General features: G+C 47.1%; 1 protein-coding gene across 2 annotated transcripts in view; it reads left to right on the top strand.

The window, feature by feature from the left end:
• The window catches only part of HDHD5 (haloacid dehalogenase like hydrolase domain containing 5), a 179,336-nt gene that overhangs the window by 137,598 nt on the left and 22,760 nt on the right, over window positions 1-18,978 (top strand). The window lies entirely within an intron of this gene.

Raw genomic sequence — 18,978 nt, 5'->3', positions numbered from 1 at the left:
TCACATGCTTGAATTATTCCCTCCCGTCGAGATGGGAGTCCCACGGTAAAATAATCAAGCAGTATGTAACAAACATCAAAGGCTATAATGGCCCTATGCCATGTTATTTATAGCCTATGTCCTCTTTAAAAAAGGACCAAATGTTGAACATAGCCAATCAGCACAACACCCTCTAGAACACTCCCAGCAGAGGATTATTCCTTCAGATTTTCACAGCACGTTGTGTGGAAGGGAGCCTCCCTGAGTGCTACTCAGTTTTTTCTACAGTCTTGACACCATGTCTTACAAAAGAGGCCTTTTCTGCCCATGTAAGACCTGTGGCAGAAAAAGGGTCTATGCGGATGATCCACACAAGGATTGTATTTAGTGCCTCCATCCTAAACATGAGGGAAGAGAATGCAAAATCTGATGTACCTTTTCCTCAAAGACCATAGAGAGGGGAGGTTGGTATTGATGCTCCAGACCACTAAACATCAAACAACTTCTTCAGATGAAGAAAGTGATAGACCCTCCAAGTCTCACAAGAGGGCCAGGTCGCAGGACAGTTCCTCCGGAGAAGGTAGGAAACGCCACAAACCTTCGCATGGGACCAAGGACTCAAAAAAGGGGAAAGGAGTGAAACACTCCTCAGAGTCTGCATTGTCTGTGCCCTCTATGCCTTCCAGAAAGGACAAAGATTGTTCCAGTCTCCTTCTCAGACCCTGTGAAGCATAAATCTTGAAAAAAGTAATTCCCAATGACGTTGCCACCTTTGTCGGTAAGTGTGAAAACAACAGCAATATTGGGCCCTTACCCTCGACGAGAGTCTCGCTCTCTAAGAGCCCGCGAACGTTGGGATCACCGTCGACTGCAACATCATTGAAGGCTGTCGACACCCTTCCGTTGACAAGGACATCATCGGTGAAGATACCGTCGTCGAAGACACCTTTGACGATGAAATCTGCTCTTCTGGCTATATCCACATTGTCTACAAGGTTTACTCATATTAGTAAGGTAACCAAAACATTTCTGCGCCCAGCCATGTCAGACTACAGTAAGGTATCACCTTTAATCCCATCACATCTCTTGGACATACAGGTCTCTGACGACAATGGTATTGTAGCTCATTGTCCATCAGAGCTGCACTTAAAATGTCAAGATGAGATGAGAATGATGAGGAAAATGAGGATTATCATGATGAAAATCAGTATTTTCAACAGAGCTATGTGGCTCCCCCTCATCACTTGGATTTCAGCCTGAACCGCGTCCTAGAGACCTGGCCCATCTGCGGAATTCTCTCATCCAAGAAATGCAGGCTATGTTGGCGGAACAGGCAAAGTTTTCTGCCCCAAAAGATCGACCTGAGAGGACACTACCTGGGTACTCCAGTTTTGCCACATTCATATTACACCAACGATTACTCCTTGCCCCTTAGCAACAGATCCTGTCACAGAGGATGCGTGTGTTTCAGAAGAAGAAAGAGAGAAGGACGAGCTCCTTAATCCTCTCCCAGCGCCAGATCCTTGGGATGAGTATATCATACCAACTCCCTCTTTTCCTTCACATCTACTAAATCAGGGCAGCTAATGCCTTAGCCATTATCGGCCGTTATGATGGCCAGATGTGGTCAGACATGGGAGCTTTGGTGGCTCTCATACCAGAGGAAAAAAGGCAGGAAGCTAGAAAGATCCTGTTGGAGGGAGAACCTGCAGCGTCGGAACCACTGACTGTGCTCTGAATGTAGCCAATACTGGTTTTAGACAATTGGCAGGTGCCGCCTTCAGGCCAGAGGTGCAAACAACGATTTTGGATACAGCTTTTGACGGTGAATCCCATAGACAAGGCACTTTTAGCTATCAAGATTGATACAGACACGACAAAGTCCTTAGGCATATTACGATATCGGAAAGTGCCATTCAGAGGGGCTAGAGGACGAGGTTTTACCTCATACATAGGAAGTTACCTGAGAAACCCACAGTATCAGCCCTACCAATCTCAGTACCGACAAAATTAAAACCCTCCAGCATACAACTAGTCTTCTACAGCTGATTTCTCTTGCCAAGGAGGCCGCAACAGAACGCCTTCCCAAAGTCGTGACTCTAACAGAAAACAATGATCACGTCCGGGTACCAGCATGCCTCCCGTCCCAGCCTGTGGGTGCGAAGATTTCCAGCTATGTGCATCAGTGGCACAATATAACAACAGATCAGTGGGTGTTAGACCATGTCACCTTTGGAAACACCCTAGAAATCACTCAGTGACCAAAGAATACTCCACCCAGGGGAGCCCTACCCCACCTTGTCTTCACTTACTAAGCAAGGAAGCTCAGGTATTGCTCTCCAAAGGAGCAATAGAAGAGGTCCCTTTATCTCAAAGGGGAAGAGGTTTGTAGTCCCATTTATTCCATATAAAGAAATCTTAACAAGTTCTTCAGAAAACAGACGTTCAGGATGGTAATACTCTCTCAGATTCTTCGTCGTCTCAGGAAAGGAGACTTCATGACCTTGCTCGTCATTGGAAGATGCATATTTCCACATCACTATCCATCAGAAGCATCGGAAATGTTTAAGATTTATGGTAGCTGGTACCCACTACCAATTCAAAGTATTTCCGTTTGGCCTCAAATCGGCGACAAGAATCTTTACCAAGTACCTGGCCCCGGTAGCTGCAGCCCTACGATCTCAAGGACTCCAGGTATTTCCATATCTGGACGACTGGCTACTCAAAGCACCAACATCACGGAAAGCCACTCAAATTACAAACATTTGCCTTCAGTTGTTCTGGGCTTTAGGCCTCACTGTGAACAAAGAAAAATCTTCACTCCTTCCCATTCAAGTCATATCATTTGTGGGAGCTACACTAGATACCATCCAGTGCAAAGCTTTCCTATCAGAAGAGAGATAGGATAGCTATTAAAGAACATATCAACAAAAGGGTCTGATTAAGTACCAAAACATGCAAATCGCTCCTAGGAATGTGTACATCAGCGATAGATCTAGTACCTCATGCCAGGCTAAAGATGAGACAGACCTCTTCAGGAAGAACTCCAGGAGCAATGGCTGCAAGCATCTGGATCATTCAAATAAATAATACAGATCACAATTCGCATAAAGGAAGCCCTGCAATGGTTGTTTCACAGAACAAATATCTCAAAGGGCCTTTTTTTCCTTCAAATCATCCTAGATTTCATTTTAACCACAGACACCTCTATGGATGTCTGGGGGTATATCTGCAGGAGCTAAAGATATATGGCCAATGTTTCAGTGAGCAAAGGTTACAGCACATCAACAGGCTAGAGCTCAAGGCCATCTTTCTCTCTCTTCAGGCTTTCCTGCCAAGGATAGCACGTTCCTCAGTGCTGATTCGTACAGACAATATGACCAGCATGTACTACATCAACAAGCAAGGGGAAACCAAATCCATCACGCTATCGCAGAAAGTGCAGGAGCTGTGGGACTGGACAGCGCAACACAGAATCGCGCTCAGAGCCGAGCATGTCTGAGGGCTACACAATAAGCTAGCAAATACCTTAAGCAGAACACAGTTCAGTTGCCACAAATGGAAACTGGAACAGTGCCAGCTCAACAAGATTATCCAGATGTGGTGAAAACCAGCTTTAGACCTTTTTGCCACGAGAGAGAATGACAAATACCAGTCCTATGCCTGCAGGTTTCCTTGCCCAGGGCCGTGGGGGAATGCCCCTTTAATATGATTGTCAGGAATATATGCTTACGCCTTTCCCCCATGGAATTTATTCCCAGAGTGCTGACCAAAATGAAAATTGAATGCCGTTGTCTCATCCTGATAGCACCACGAGGGCCCAGGCAACACTAGTTACCAGAACTTCTTCTGTTGTCGGAATCAAAACCCATACGCCTACAACCGTCACCATCTCTCCTGACCAGAGACAAGGACCAAGTATGTCAACCAGACCTGAAGTCTCTTCATTTCCATATCTGGCTTCTGAGTTCTTGGAGTTCAAGATATGAATATCTCACAGGAGTGCAGAGATATTATTGCAAGATTCAGAGCCAAAAGCATGAATAAGACGTACCGCCTAAAGTTGAAACAGTTCTGCTGCTGGTGCCAAAGGAACGACTTACACCTGTTTCAAACATCTCCCGGGCAGATATTTTTTGTGGTGGGGGGAGTTTTATATAGCGTGAACTCGACCCGAAGGTATCAGAGTGCTTTACATGAGCACCGTTACAGACGGACACATTAATTTTGGTAGGCACAGGGAGATTAAGTGATTTGCCCAGAATCACAGGATGTTGAGCATCCCTGCGAGACTCGAACCTGGTTCCCCAGCTTCGAGTTTGATCATCATATCTCCTCTCCTTAACAAAATCAGTTCTTACATTCTCTTCAGCTATGGTGCACCTCACCTCTATAACCCGCTACAGACGATCTCCTCAAGTTCCGTCTCTCTGTGCCTCGAGTCTAGTGAACAATTCATGAGGGGACTATTCCATGCCTTCCCTCTGGTGCGAGCGCCCTCTCTTGATCTTAGTCCCTGCGCAATTGATGAGGCAGCCCTTTGAACCAATCACAAGGCCGAGCTAAAATTTCTGACTTGTAAGGTAGCTGTCCTCCTGGTTCTCACTTCCACGAGGGGAGTTAGCGAAATCCAGGCTTTTACCATCAAAGAACCATTTCTTCATTTCACAGAAAATGTTGTGGATCTGCGGACAAAGCCAACTTTTATACCAAATGTTCAGACACCGGTCCATCTTAACGAACCAGTTATACTCCAATCTTTTTTTCCAAATCCATCTACACCAGCAGAGCAAGCATTGTATATGCCAGATGTAAAAATATGTCTCAAATTCTACCTACATAAGACTAAGGACATAAGAAGGACTGATCAGCTATTGGTGGCTAACGGACAGGGCTGGGAAGGAACAGCAGTTACTAACATCACTGTTGTAAGTTGGGCCTCTGCAGCAATCCAATTCTGCCACAACAAGGCAAACAAGCCCTTAACAAGAAGGACAAAGGCACATTCCACCAGAGCAGTGTCCACATTGGCAGCTCTTTTCGCTGGAGTAACGCTGGACAAGTTTTGTCGTGCTGCAACATGAAAAAGTGTCCACACTTTATGCAGCACTACTGTCTGTAATCTACGCAGCGTGAAGATGCAGCTGTGGGCCAAGCAGTACTGCTTCATATTTTCAATTAAGGTGGGCCTCTTTCTATTAAAGAGGAATTTTATATATTTTAATTTATTGAAATTGTATAGCATTGCTTGAGTTTCATTTGATAAACTTTTTTTCTTAAACTTATGAGATAGAAAGGAAGTAAGATTCTAAACCAAGATTCTTGTTTACAATGGTAACCTATTTTTTTTATATTTTTGTAAACAATCCATAGAATTCCTCATACATGTAGAATAGTATAGGTGTTTAATGCCTTATTTTAGACATGTGGTACATATATTCTAGGATTGGAAGGGTATTTGGATACTTACTAATGTCTCTGTTTTGATACACTGACTTTTATGTATTCAGATCTTACATGTCTCCCTTCTTCCGCTACCGACAAAACGATCTTTAGGGTCCTGCTTACTATTCTGATTCAAGCATGTAAATCTATGAAAGATACCCCAATACTGGTTAAAAAAATGAGTTACTTACCTGTAACTGCGATTATCCAGTATTGGTATTTTTCATAGATTTACATGCAACCCACCCTCCTCCCCGTAGAGGCGTCTCTCTACAGTCTTATAGGATACTGACTTCCCACTTTTGCTTAGAAAATCTGAGGGAATCTGCCTCTGCTGGGAGTGTTCTAGAGGGTGCTGACAGCTGATTGACTATTTTCAACATTTGGTCCTTTTTTGAAAAGGACATAGATAGGCTATCAATAACATGGCTAAGGGCCATTAAAGCCTATGATGTTTGTTAAATACTGCTTGATTATTTTACCATGGGACTCCCATCTCGACGACGGGTAATGATTCAAGCATGTGAATCTATCATAGATACCAATACTGGATAACCGCAGTTACAGGTAAGTAACTTATGTTATCCAGTATTAGGGGTGTCTTTCATAGATTCACATGCCTGAATCATTCCCCGTCGTCGAGACGGGAGCCTCCGGTACATAAAAAAGTAATGTCCTATAGACATACATAGAGAAAAATAGGCCTAAGGGCCTCCCCTTAGCCGCCTATCTTAGTCCTTATGTAAAAAGGACCAAACTCTTAGAGTCAGCCAATCAGCTATCACCTCCCTCTAGAACCTTCCTGGCAGGAGCCTCAGTCCCTCAGATTTTCTACCGCACGTTGTGCTAGGGAGTCTCCAGCCTGAGTTCTCCTCAGGATTTCTTTCAAGCCAGATTATTCACGTTTTTTGGTGACTTTCTTCTTCAGGATTTCAACGTTGACTACTTCAGGCCTCTTATTGCTGCAGTGAGTGTTTATTTCATCTACAACTCCTGGCATGTCTGAATCCCAGAAGAAAGCCCTTTTCAGGGCTTGTTCTTCATGTGGGAAGAAGAGGCTTCATGTGGACGACAAGCATGAACTATGCTTGTATTGCCTTTATCCGGACCACGTCCCTAAGGACTGTAAAATATGTAGGTCTTTTCCACATAAGACCTTGAGAGACAGGGAGGGCCGCCTGCTTATTTGGCTGGACTGGCTCAAGGACAGAGAGAGTGTGGTGTCCTCAGAGGCGAGCTTTTCCGGAGCTTCTGAAGTCTCCCTGAAGAGGCCGAGAGTGACATCTCCTGGCCCCTCAGACGCTCCTCCTAAGAAGACACACAAGACGTCTTCAGAGGCAAGATCTTCGAAATCTTCAGTGTCTGACAAGGTCTCTCTCACGTTCAAGAAGCCTACTCTGTCGGCCACAAAAATTGCGACACCATCCTTTGCGCAAAAAAGGCCATCAGGACATGTCTCCACAGCAACGACGACCGTGTCCACATCCACAGCGGCGTCGGTCTGCTCGTCGACGACGACGACCCCTTCATCATCGTCTGCAGGTACCCCTATCTCGTCTATTATACTCTTAAAACCGTCGTCTAAATCATCGTCGACGACGAAGATAGTCCCGTCGAGGACCTCGTCGATGAGGAGCCCTCCGTCGACGGAAGAGTCGACGACGAGGATATCGATGACGAGCGCGTCGACGACGAAGGCATCGTCGACGAAGATGTCGACGAAGATGTCGACGACCAAGGCATCGTCGACGAAGGCGTCGACGACGAAAGCGCCGACGACGAAAGCGTCGACGACGGAAGCGTCGACGAAGAAAGCGTCGACGACGAAGGCATCGACGACGACTGAATCGTCTACGACCGCATCGTCGACGAAGACTTCGTCGACGAGGAAAATATCGTCGATGGGGACGCCGTTGGTGACAGCCATACCGTCGACGACGGAGCCATCGACGGGAATGTCGTCGTCGTCCGTGGGACGGAAAACCACGGAGGTTTCTGTGCAAGGATCTGCTGGCAAACTTTCCAGACCACAGATTACCCCGGAAACAACATCTCCAAGCAAGGTCCAAACCAATTTACCTCTGGAGATTCTGCAGAGTGAAGAGTCCGAAGAGGAGCTCTTTCAACAAGCTACTTCCCCTTCCGAGCTGTTTGTCAAATGCCAAAGCACAGACGAGGAGCAGGAAGACTCAAGCGCGCAGGAGCGCCCCGTCCAGGAACAAGTCCGCACGGAGGTCACTCCAATGGTCTGCCTCCCTCTGGCAATAGTTAAGGACCTCAAGTTCCTTATCAGGGATTACAAACAACGTTTCCCGGAACCACAAAGGCTGGATACAGGGGTCCCAGTGCCAACTACAAACCCCCCAACGACAGCCCCAAGGCAATCACGGCCGGTTACGCAGGTCTGCCATGAGCCGCCACCTCAGGTGATAGAGTCATCGGATGAGGAGGCTGAGGAGATGGAAGAAGGAGAGGTCCAGGGAGACCATTCGGACCAGGATGAGGAGGAGGAGTATGTAGCATCTTCACCACCTTCCCCACAACCGCGCCAGGCGGATTCACCACCTGTGGATATTGGTGGTTTTCATAAGCTCGTTGAACGGGCTGCGACGCGGTTCCATATGGTCATGGAGTCGGCGGAGACGGAATGCTTCCTCCATGACTTTAAAGAGCAGACGAAGAAGACGACCAAATCAATCCCTATCATCGACTTCCTCTGGGACCAGGGAAAGAAGTTGATGCTGACGCCAGCTTCAGTTCCTGCGGTTGTTCCGCGCCTGGATAAGAAGTATAAGGCACCGTCCACGGCACCAGCTTGCCTGACTGGCCACCCGAAGCCGGATTCTGTCGTGACCCAAGCAGCCCAGAAAAATTCACGAAATCCCTCCTCGCCTCTGTCAGCACCACCGGACAAGGAGGGCAGAAAATTAGACACAATAGGCAAAAGGTTTTCGACCACTTCGGCAATGACCATCAAGGTGGCCAATTGCATAGCCCTTTTAAGGCGTTATAACCGCCAACTTTGGGAGGATATTGCCCCATATTTAGCAGAACTTCCGAGTGCGGTTCAGGATGAGGTGAAGGCACTACTTTCCGAAGGCCAGACTTCTGCGGCCGAGATCATCAACTGCGCCATAGATGTAGCCATGACAGGCTTTCGTCAACTGGCTGGGGCTGCAGTCCTGCGCCGCCAAGGATGGCTCAAGGCGACGTCGTTCAGGCAGGAAGTGCAGACGAAGGTGCTAGATATGCCCTTCGACGGACAGCATCTATTTGGAGATAAAATTGACGAGGCGCTCCAAGCCATTAAAAAGGACACGGACACGGCTAGAGCGCTTGGAACCTTGCAGGCAAGGAACCAGTCCTTTCGGGGCAACAAATCTAGAGGTCAGTCCTCCTACAGAGGATCCTTCCAGAATAAGTCCTCATATTCTTTCCAGAATAAGACCCAGTACCAGCAAAAGCATCAACAGGGTCGACAGTCATCTTACGGAAGATCTAATTTCAGGGGTAAGAACCAGAAGAGGGGCACCGGCGGACGCCAGTGACCGCTTACTCCAGCCAGTCCAGCTACCATCTTCTTCTTCACAAATTGGAGGAAAATTGACCCATTTCCTAAAAAATTGGCGCATCATCACCTCAGATCGTTGGGTGCTCCAACTCCTCAGATTCGGCCAGTCCCTAGAATTTACCGCCATCCTGCCTGCAACCCCTCCCCGCAGGTTTCCACACAGACATCTGCGGCTGCTGCTCCGGGAAATATCGGAGATGTTAAGCAAGGGAGCAATCGAGCGAGTTCCATCAGCTCAGAGGGACAAAGGATTCTACTCCCGTTTCTTTCTGATACGCAAGAAAGAAAAGAAGTGGAGGCCCATCCTGGACCTCAGAGCACTCAACTCTTTCCTGAAGAGTCAGTCGTTCAGGATGGTGACGCTCCAAGAAATCCTAGGCATTCTGGAGGAAGGAGATTTCATGACATCCTTGGATCTTCAGGATGCTTACTATCACATCCCAATACTCAGGGGGCACAGAAAGTTTCTACGTTTCGAAGTGGCAGGACAGCACTACCAGTTCAAGGTCCTTCCGTTTGGCCTCAAATCCGCTCCGCGGATTTTCACCAAGTGCCTTTCTCCTGTGGCAGCTTTCCTACGTCAAATGGGTCACCAAGTTTTCCCCTACCTAGACGACTGGCTGGTCAAGGCGCCCACGGCCGTAGGCGCAACCAAATCCTCCAACGCTTGTACCAATCTTTTCCAACATCTAGGATTGACACTCAATCTTCAGAAATCACATATGTCCCCAACGAGAAGCATCACCTTCCTCGGGGCTACCCTGAATACGGAATGCGCAAGAGCATTTCCTTCAGACGAAAGAAAACACAGGATCATATCGCTGGCCAAGACGGTGGCATCAAGGAAATCCCTGAGGGTTCGCACCTTCAAGTCACTCCTGGGAATGATGTCTTCTTGTATACTACTCATCCCTCACTGCAGGCTGCGGATGCGCCCACTGCAGGAGGCTCTCTCGAACCAGTGGACTCAGAGTACAGGTTCGTTCGAGGACATTATAAGCATAACACCGCAAATATCCAAGAGTCTCGAGTGGTGGAAGGATTGCAGAAACCTCTCGAGAGGACTACCGTTCCTGCTTCCAGCAGCGCCACTGGTGATCACCACAGATGCATCTCTAGCGGGCTGGGGAGCTGTCCTTCAGGACCTCAGAGTAAGTGGCAAATGGTCGGATCGGGAGCAACGCCTCCATATCAATCTGCTGGAGTTGAGGGCTGTGTATCTAGCGCTGCAGGCCTTTTTACCACGCATCCAGAACTCCCAGGTGCTCGTCAGAACGGACAACACCACGACGATGCATTATCTGAACAAGCAGGAAGGAACGCGTTCGCTCACTCTATCGCGCGAATCGCAGAAGATCTGGAACTGGCTTGTTCTTCAGGGGATCACCCTCAGGGCGGACTACGTCCCGGGAAAGGACAACACCATTGCGGACGCCCTAAGCAGGCAGAAATCCCTCTCCCACGAATGGGAGCTCAACGAGAGTGCACTAACACACGTATTCTCGGAGTGGGGGGTTCCACGAATCGACCTGTTCGCCACCAGGGAGAACGCCAAATGCCCAAGCTACGCAAGCTGGCATCCCCAACCGGAGTCGCTCGGAAATGCCTTTTCCATAGGCTGGTTCAGCGTATTTGCGTACGCTTTTCCACCGTTCCCGATGATTCCCAGGGTCCTCAGGAAGATGAAGGCGGAGCCCTGTACCCTAATTCTGATCGCCCCGTACTGGCCGAGGCAGCACTGGTTCTCGGACCTTCATCGCCTCTCCATCAGGACACCGATTCGTCTAACACAGCACCCGAACCTGCTGACAATGTCCAACGGGCAGGTGCAATTCCCGAACCTCCAATCGCTCAGGTTATCGGCCTGGCTCCTGAGCACAGAGAGTTCTGCCATTTGAACATCCCGCAGGAATGCAGGGACGTGCTAGCAAAAGCGAGGGCGGACAGTACCAACAAAACCTACTCTCTCAAATGGAAGCGCTTCTGCGTTTGGTGCTCGGAGAAGGGCCTGAGACCACTTCATATCACGCCCGAACAGATATTACCATATCTCCTGCTCTTGGCACAGTCCGGATTAGCGCATGCATCCATAAAAGTGCATCTGGCGGCAATTTCACGTTTTACCAGGACTTTCAAAGGCCCGTCTCTCTGGTCCAGTAGACTTGTTAAACAGTTCCTTAAGGGTCTTTATAGGTCCTTTCCAAGACCTCGACGGGTCCCACCGACATGGCACCTCAACTTGGTCCTTAACCAACTCATGAAGCACCCCTTTGAGCCCATTCACCGAGCTTCCATCAAGTACATCTCATGGAAAACGGCTCTATTACTCGCTCTAACATCTGCCAGGAGGGTCAGCGAGTTGCAAGCTCTCTCCATTCGGGAGCCCTTCATGCAGTTCAAACAGGACAGGGTGGTGCTGAGGACAAATCCCAAGTTCATACCGAAAGTGCCTTCAGACTTTCACCTCAACGAGCCGGTGGTCCTACGCTCCTTCTTTGCAAACCCTACCACGGCAGCAGAAAGGACGCTCCATTCTCTGGATCTCAAACGGTGTCTTAAGTTTTATATAGACAAGACGAAAACCTTCCGAAAGTCTTCGCAGTTATTTGTGGCCTACAGCAGACCAAGGCTGGGTATGCCTCTAACAAAACAGAGCATTTCAAGGTGGATCTCTTCTGCAATAGCGTTCTGCCATGAAGGGGCCGGACGGCCGTTGCGAGACAGGGTGGAAGCACACTCCACCAGAGCGATGTCCACGTCAGCAGCGCTGTTTGCTGGAGTGCCGATTTTGGACATCTGTAGAGCGGCGACGTGGAAGTCACCGCATACCTTCTCCAGACACTACTGCCTGGATGCCGAACTTACGAAGGATGCGGCAGTGGGCCAGGCGGTGCTCCGCCATCTGTTCCAGTGAGGTGAGCCTTCCAACAACCCGCCTTCCTGGTATGCACATTATTTACTGTTTTACTGTTTGATGTATGCCAATGTTTCAAACTGTTATGGTAATATGTGTATTATCTAAAATAACTATACGGCATGTTTCATCAGAAATGTGCATAATGTATTGCTAACTACTCTGATTCAGGCATGTGAATCTATGAAAGACACCCCTAATACTGGATAAGAAACGCGTTACTTACCTGTAACAGCAGTTATCCAGTATTGGTGTCTTTCATAGATTCACATACAACCCTCCCGCCTCCCCTGGAAGGACTCACGCCTCTCTCTAACTATATTACGCCTACCTAGCTTGGTGCGTACGAAAATCTGAGGGACTGAGGCTCCTGCCAGGAAGGTTCTAGAGGGAGGTGATAGCTGATTGGCTGACTCTAAGAGTTTGGTCCTTTTTACATAAGGACTAAGATAGGCGGCTAAGGGGAGGCCCTTAGGCCTATTTTTCTCTATGTATGTCTATAGGACATTACTTTTTTATGTACCGGAGGCTCCCGTCTCGACGACGGGGAATGATTCAGGCATGTGAATCTATGAAAGACACCAATACTGGATAACTGCTGTTACAGGTAAGTAACGCGTTTCTTCTTCAGCCTCATGGCAACATTCATTTACACATATTTACATAGTACTTCTTCCTGAAAGTAGAAACTGGGTCTGTTCTGTTTATTGTGCTTCTAATTGGCATGACCTGGCCAGCTTTTTATTAGAGGAAGGTAACTCAAGTTCCGTTTCTAATCTTAAAATTGTTTGTTCTAAAGAAGGATAAAAAAAAATGCATTGACTCCAGATATTAAGATTGTAAACCATAAATAAATTGGTTCTACGCTAAAAAAAAATGAAAAAGTATTGTGCGTTTCATATGATGCACCCATCTTAGTTTGAAAAGCATTCACTGAAGGGCAACTGTTGTTGGTACTGAGAGTTTTTCCCCTTCTGTAAATATTCTTGCTTTAAATCTGTTCCACTATATGACAGTAATTGTCCATCTTTTATTCAATGGGCAGGCAAGTGTTTTGTGAGTGATGAGATATCTGCTCAATCTTAAAAATTGTTAATATTTGTCCTAAAAGAGGACAGTCAAATCCTCTCAGACACATTTTCTTTATTCACAATAACCCACAGAGAGAACACCTACTTTCATTCTGTATCTTCCAGCTTATAAAAGCAAAACTCATCCTTTTATCCTCTAATGCACCCCTGAATCAGTCCAGATACTGTTTTATTTGTTAACAAATAGGTCTTAGTCTTGCTAAATTTAATAATACAAATAGTAAAAAGTGAAGTTATATTATATGTGCCTCAATTTGCTGCACATATTGCCTGAGACTCAAGTAATTTGGGATGTGCCTAATAAATGTACAACCGGATAGAGAATACAGACTTGTATTAACACATGGGTACCCAGAGGCAGAATAATCCTGATAAATAAGCTCCCATAAAGACAATGCCTTTGAGGAAATGAAAAAAGTGAATATTAGTAAGCCTGAAATATGCAGACACTGATTTTAGAGAGGAATTGGTTGAGGTGATCAAAATTAGCAAAATTGGAGGCGTAATACAGCAAATGAAAAGCAACAGTGTCTCAGGGAAGGACACCCTGCCAGACACATTTTATATCTTGGTAAGTAGTGCTTTAGCTCCTCGGGTCGCATAATTATTGAACCGTATCCAGATTTCTGGGTATCGCGTGGGACCACATATTTTTGAAGATTTGACAAAATAGTTGGAAACCTTCACCCTCGGGTTCCTAACCTCACATTAATTTTGCACTTGCAAACTCCAGCCACCCTCCCTCCCAAGAGGGAAATATTTTACCTGTGAAGGAACCCTTGCCCAAATATACTCACCAATTGTGGGACATGTTCTTCCATCCCGGAAATCGTTTTCAGGGCAGGAAGAGATAATAAAATTGATATGTTAATAAGCACAAATCTGTCTATTTGTCAGTGTTCACCATCATCTAGAGCATTCCTGCGCTTGATCCATACTCCCAAACCCACAGGAGATTTACTCACTTGCAGTCCTCTGTGTGAGTAAACCATTTTACTAGGTAGCTACGTGATTTCACATATTTGCTGATGACACCCAGCTTTTTCGGGCTGTCTCATTACCCATCTGAAAAGGTTAACCAGACCTCTACTGCATGGCCCTAATCCCTGAACATCAGCAGATAGCTAGGTTGTCCAAGCTCAATCCCACAAAAACTGAGCTGTAAATCACTACCCTGGATGTTTCCCATTGACATAGTATTGTTTGACCACAGGCAATGGGTTCCGATCCCACATAAGCCATGGCAGTTCAAAATCTCGCCATTTATATTGACTTTAGTTTTCTCTTAACACTCATAGTGAGAAAGTGCAAAGTGTTTGCTTTCCTCATTTAAAAACTGTGAAGGGAATGTTTCCCTCTATTGATTCTCGGCTCCCTGGCCTGTAATAAATGCCCTAATCCAGTCCTGATTATACTGTCACAATCTGTTCTGCTTAGCCATTCCATTTCAAGCTGATGCAAAATGCATGTGTCTGACTAACAACCAGGCATTTTACAGGTGAACACTTCACTGCTCTTCTCAGACCATTCCAGCTATCAGGAGTTTTGTTTAAAGCCATGACGATTTTGCACAAAGCAATGCATCAGAACAATCCTGACTTCTAGCCAATGAAGTTACCTGGCACTCCATGAGAAAGTGCTTTTATTCATCCATTCAAGGACACTTACATGCATTTAAAGTTAGAACTGTGACCTATGGCGATAAGTATTTGCATTGTCGCTGCCAGATGCTAGAACTCACTTCCCCTGATTTCATCCACTGAGGGCAATGGTAACCTTCAGAAAAGTACTTCAACCAGTCTCTTTGATCAGTAGCCGTTGTTAAAACCAGTCTCTTGATCATTAGTCCTCTTCGTAATGGTATGGTTTTATGTGTACTTGTATTTTAAATTGTGCATGTTTGCTTTCATAGTTAGCTGTTTTCTAAATGTCACCAAAAAGCTTTTGCTTACATGCGGGTATAAAAAACAATTATCGTAATACATGGAACATTGACTTCAAATTACAACGTAATTTTGCAGTTATAAAAAAAACTACTTGGAAGCAAATAGCAACACACACACAGCTCATATACAAAGTGAGTGATTAACCTAAAAATCTGCAATACTGCCTTACTTGAACTGGTGTATAGTGATACCTAAGGATATTGGTTGGGTAATTTTGGATGTTGTTAGAAATGGGGGTCTCTAGTTGGCAAGGGCTTGCACCTTTGTCCAAATAGGGACCCTGCTTCCTAGTCAGGATAAGGGAGTTACACTCCTAAAATAACCCCTGCTCACCCCCTTGGTAGCTTGGCACGAGCAGTCAGGCTTATCTTAGAGGCAGTGTGTAAAGCATTTGCACATAACCAGCAGTAAAACAGTGTAAGCACTACAAACGGACACCACACCAGTTTAGAAAAATATCCAATATTTTTATATACTTAAGACAAGACCAAAACGGTAAAAATCCACAATACAGTCGATAGCTCCGTCCGGGGCTATCACGGCGTCGTGACCAAACAGATCCAAACAGTTCTGGCTGACCGCGGCGTTGCGGGCCAGCTACGGTGTCGGGGAGACCCGCAAACAGTACCGTTCAGAAATGCACGGCACCTCTCGTTGAGCTTCCGAAACCACGGCGTCTGCAGGCATCGGTTCCGGAGGTTGGTGCAGGAGTCACCGGGGCCCTCGAAGTTACACTCGTTGCAGATCGAACTCCTCTTTGTTGAAGTCAAGAGCGCTGGCATTTTGGCAGGTGTCGGGTGCTGCAGTGCGGCGTGCGGTGCCCTCAAGTCGCGGTGCGATTAGCGGCTCGTGGCGGTGTCAGATGGCATCGTCAGTGAGACCAGGGTCGCGATGTGAGGTGAAGGCGGTGCTCGTCACGATGCTGGCAGGTCACAGTGCAAGCAGCGGTGTCGTCGTTGCTGGGGCGCGGTCGTCGGCTGACGAACTGGAGTCGATTGCACCGGCGTCAGTAGGCCAAGGCTGCGGTGCGGGATGAGCGCAGTGCGTCATGTAGCTTTACGAGCGGCGCCCTCAAACCACGGTGCAAGCAAAGGCATCGATTCCGGCGTGGAGCGGCGTCGTTGGAGATACCAAGGTGTCGTCGCGAAGCGGTGCAGAGTGCGGTGCTCACAGGTGGCAGTGCGAGCAGGTGGCGTTGTCAGCAGGTGTCGTCGATGAGACCAGGGTCGCGGTGCGGCCTTGCCCTCTGCGGTGCCTTCAGGACACGGAGTCGGCCGCGGCGTCGTAGACGGCGTCGAGCTTGAAGTCCTTGCTGTTCCTGAGACTTCTTGAACAGGGGGCAAGCTCCACCTCAAGCCCTTGGAGAAACGCACAAAAGTAGATTGCAGAAAGTTCAGTCCAGTCCTTTCACTGCCCAAGACAGAAGCAGCCACTGCAGGCCAACACAGCAAAGCACACAGCAAAGTGGTAGTTCCTCCTCACAGCTTCACCCGCTCTTCTTCTTGGCAGTCTTCTTGATCCAAAAGAGTTCTGAAATCTTGAGGTCTGGGCCCCAATATTTATCCCACCAAATCCTTTGTCCTCTGAAGGCAGAGGGGCATGTACCTAGTTCAAACCAGTTCTGGGTGCATTCTGCCAGTGTGCACCTTCTTCCTTTGTCAGTGTGGGCCAGGGTCATCAGACGCACCACAGGAGGTGGAGCCAGCATTGTGGAAGGCAGGCACAGCCCTATTCAGACCCAGGTGCTACTCCTCCCACCCATCTATGTGCAGATTGGTCTATTCAGCCCTGTGCTGACTCACCCTGTCTCCTGGAGTCTCCCCCAGCCCCGGTCACTCACAAACCAGACAGACAATACACAAGCTAGCAGAGGCAGGCTGGATGGTTAGGTAAGAAAATACCTACTTTCTAAAAGTGGTATTTACAAACACAGAATGTTAAAACCATCTTCACTAAAATATGTATTTTATCATTCTGAGTTCAGGCATACTAAACTTGAATTCCTACCATGTTCCCTGGGTCAGTTAGGATTATAGGATGTTATAATCAAACTGCCCATTCTGGCCTATGGGTAACAGGTAGCCTTACAATAGTGAAAAACGAAGTAGGCTGTAATTCATTATCAGGACATGCCACACACACCAGGGCATGTATTACCTTTCCCATACTATGCACCCTGCTCAGGGGGTACCTTGGGCCTACCCTAGGGGCGACTCACATGTAGAAAAGGGAAGGTTCAGGGACTGGCAAGTGTGTGCACTTGCCAAGTCGGCATGGCAGCCCCAGGCTGCGCACAGGCTCTGCAATGGCAGGCCAGAGTTACACTTTACGGGCTGTTTGCGTGGGTGGCACAATCCAGTGCTGCAGCCCACCAACAGCATTTGATTTATAGGCCCTGGCACTTGCAGTGCACTTTACTAAGGACTGACACACAAATCAAATAGGCCAATCAGGGAAATACCAATTCATAACACAGTTTACACAGAGCGCATATGCACTTTAGTACTGATTAGCAGTGGTAAAGTGCCCAGAGTCCTAAAACCAACACAAACAGGTCAGGAAAAAATAGGAGGAAAAAACAAAAAGTTTAGGGATAACCCTGCAAAAAGGGCCATTTCCAACAGATGTAGATAACTGAGTTAATGTGTGTGTGTGTGTTCCCTTGCTCAGACAAAGCAAGAGTGAAGAAATTCACTTTATTGACCCACACAGGTGAGCAGGAGGCCCAACCGCACAGCGCAAGATACTGCGAAAACCTCCATTGAGCAGGCCAAATTCTGCGGTGACATCTGCATAGGAACTCAGAGAAGGACTGGCAAAGAGCGATTGAGCACCAATGCAAATAGAATAGAACACACATCCCTGTTTTTTACTCAATAAAAAGGACCCGCTCAGAGCCACAAATGGGACTGACAATGCTCTCAATACAAAGAAAATGAGCATACAAAATCCACAATCACAGCCAAGACAGTGTGAAAGGTGTTAGCATTCACAGAGAATTTGACTTTCAAGAACCTCTGTGCAGCCCATTAACAATGCTTGAAAAAAACACTTGATGTAGGAAGCTGGCTCTGTATACACTATTCCAATATAAGGTATAGTGTGCATATAGTCAAGGGAGTCCCCAGAGGTATAGCAAAGGCTATACCTTCTTTAAGTACTAACAGCTCTCTTTATGGTAGTGTGGGCAAGCAGTTAGGCTTATTCAGAGGGTGTGTTAAGCATGTATTGTATTCACTCAATCAAGGACTGATGCACACACTCAGAGACAGAATCCAGACCAATTAGGTAAGTATAAAAAAGATACACTTATGTTTTATTTTAGAACCAAGCAGGACTTGGCACAAGTGAGTAAAATATGCTTTCAAGTGCAAAACTGTTCAAGGAAATGCACTGGTGCTTGGAATTACAATTCTTACAGGGTTGTATCACTTTGCAATGCAGTTTGTATCATACAGTAAGTTTTAGATTACGTTTGTTACTTTAGATTACTTTGAGCCTAGATACCACACCCTAAGAGTCCTACATACAAGGTAAGTACGACTTTTTATACTTGGCAATCAAATTCACTTTTTCCCACACATTAGCAAGTCCGCACTTAAAAACTATTTTAGGCCCAACATCCTATGACATGGGTTTCTATGGGAGAAAAATGGTCATCGGTTTTGGAGGTGGGTACTCGACTCACAAGGAGGAGTTTTGGGAGTTAGGACCAAGGTTCCCCAAGGTCTAGGAGGGCACTCAAGTTGCACCACCAGTGGCACTGGGGGAGCTGGGTGCAGAGTGCAGGGGCCCAATGTTAGCCAATGGGGCTAAGGGGGCCTTCGGTTAGGGTCTGCTGACAAGCAGGGCACTCGGTGGTGGGAGCCAAGCTCCTGGAGTTAAGGTCAGCACTGCAGGGAGCCAATGACCAGCACAGGAGCTGCACCACCAGCTGCACTGGGGCGGGTGGGTGCAGGGTGCAAGTCGGATGTCGGGAACCCTGTGGTTTCAAATGGAGACATTCGGTTTCAGAAAGTTTCTGCAGGCTCG

The sequence above is a fragment of the Triturus cristatus genome, chromosome 4_1 (genome assembly GCF_964204655.1).
Source record: "Triturus cristatus chromosome 4_1, aTriCri1.1, whole genome shotgun sequence".
In the NCBI taxonomy this organism is placed as follows: domain Eukaryota; kingdom Metazoa; phylum Chordata; class Amphibia; order Caudata; family Salamandridae; genus Triturus; species Triturus cristatus.
Note: the sequence above shows the minus strand (reverse complement) of the source record. Positions and strands in the feature narration are given on the sequence as shown.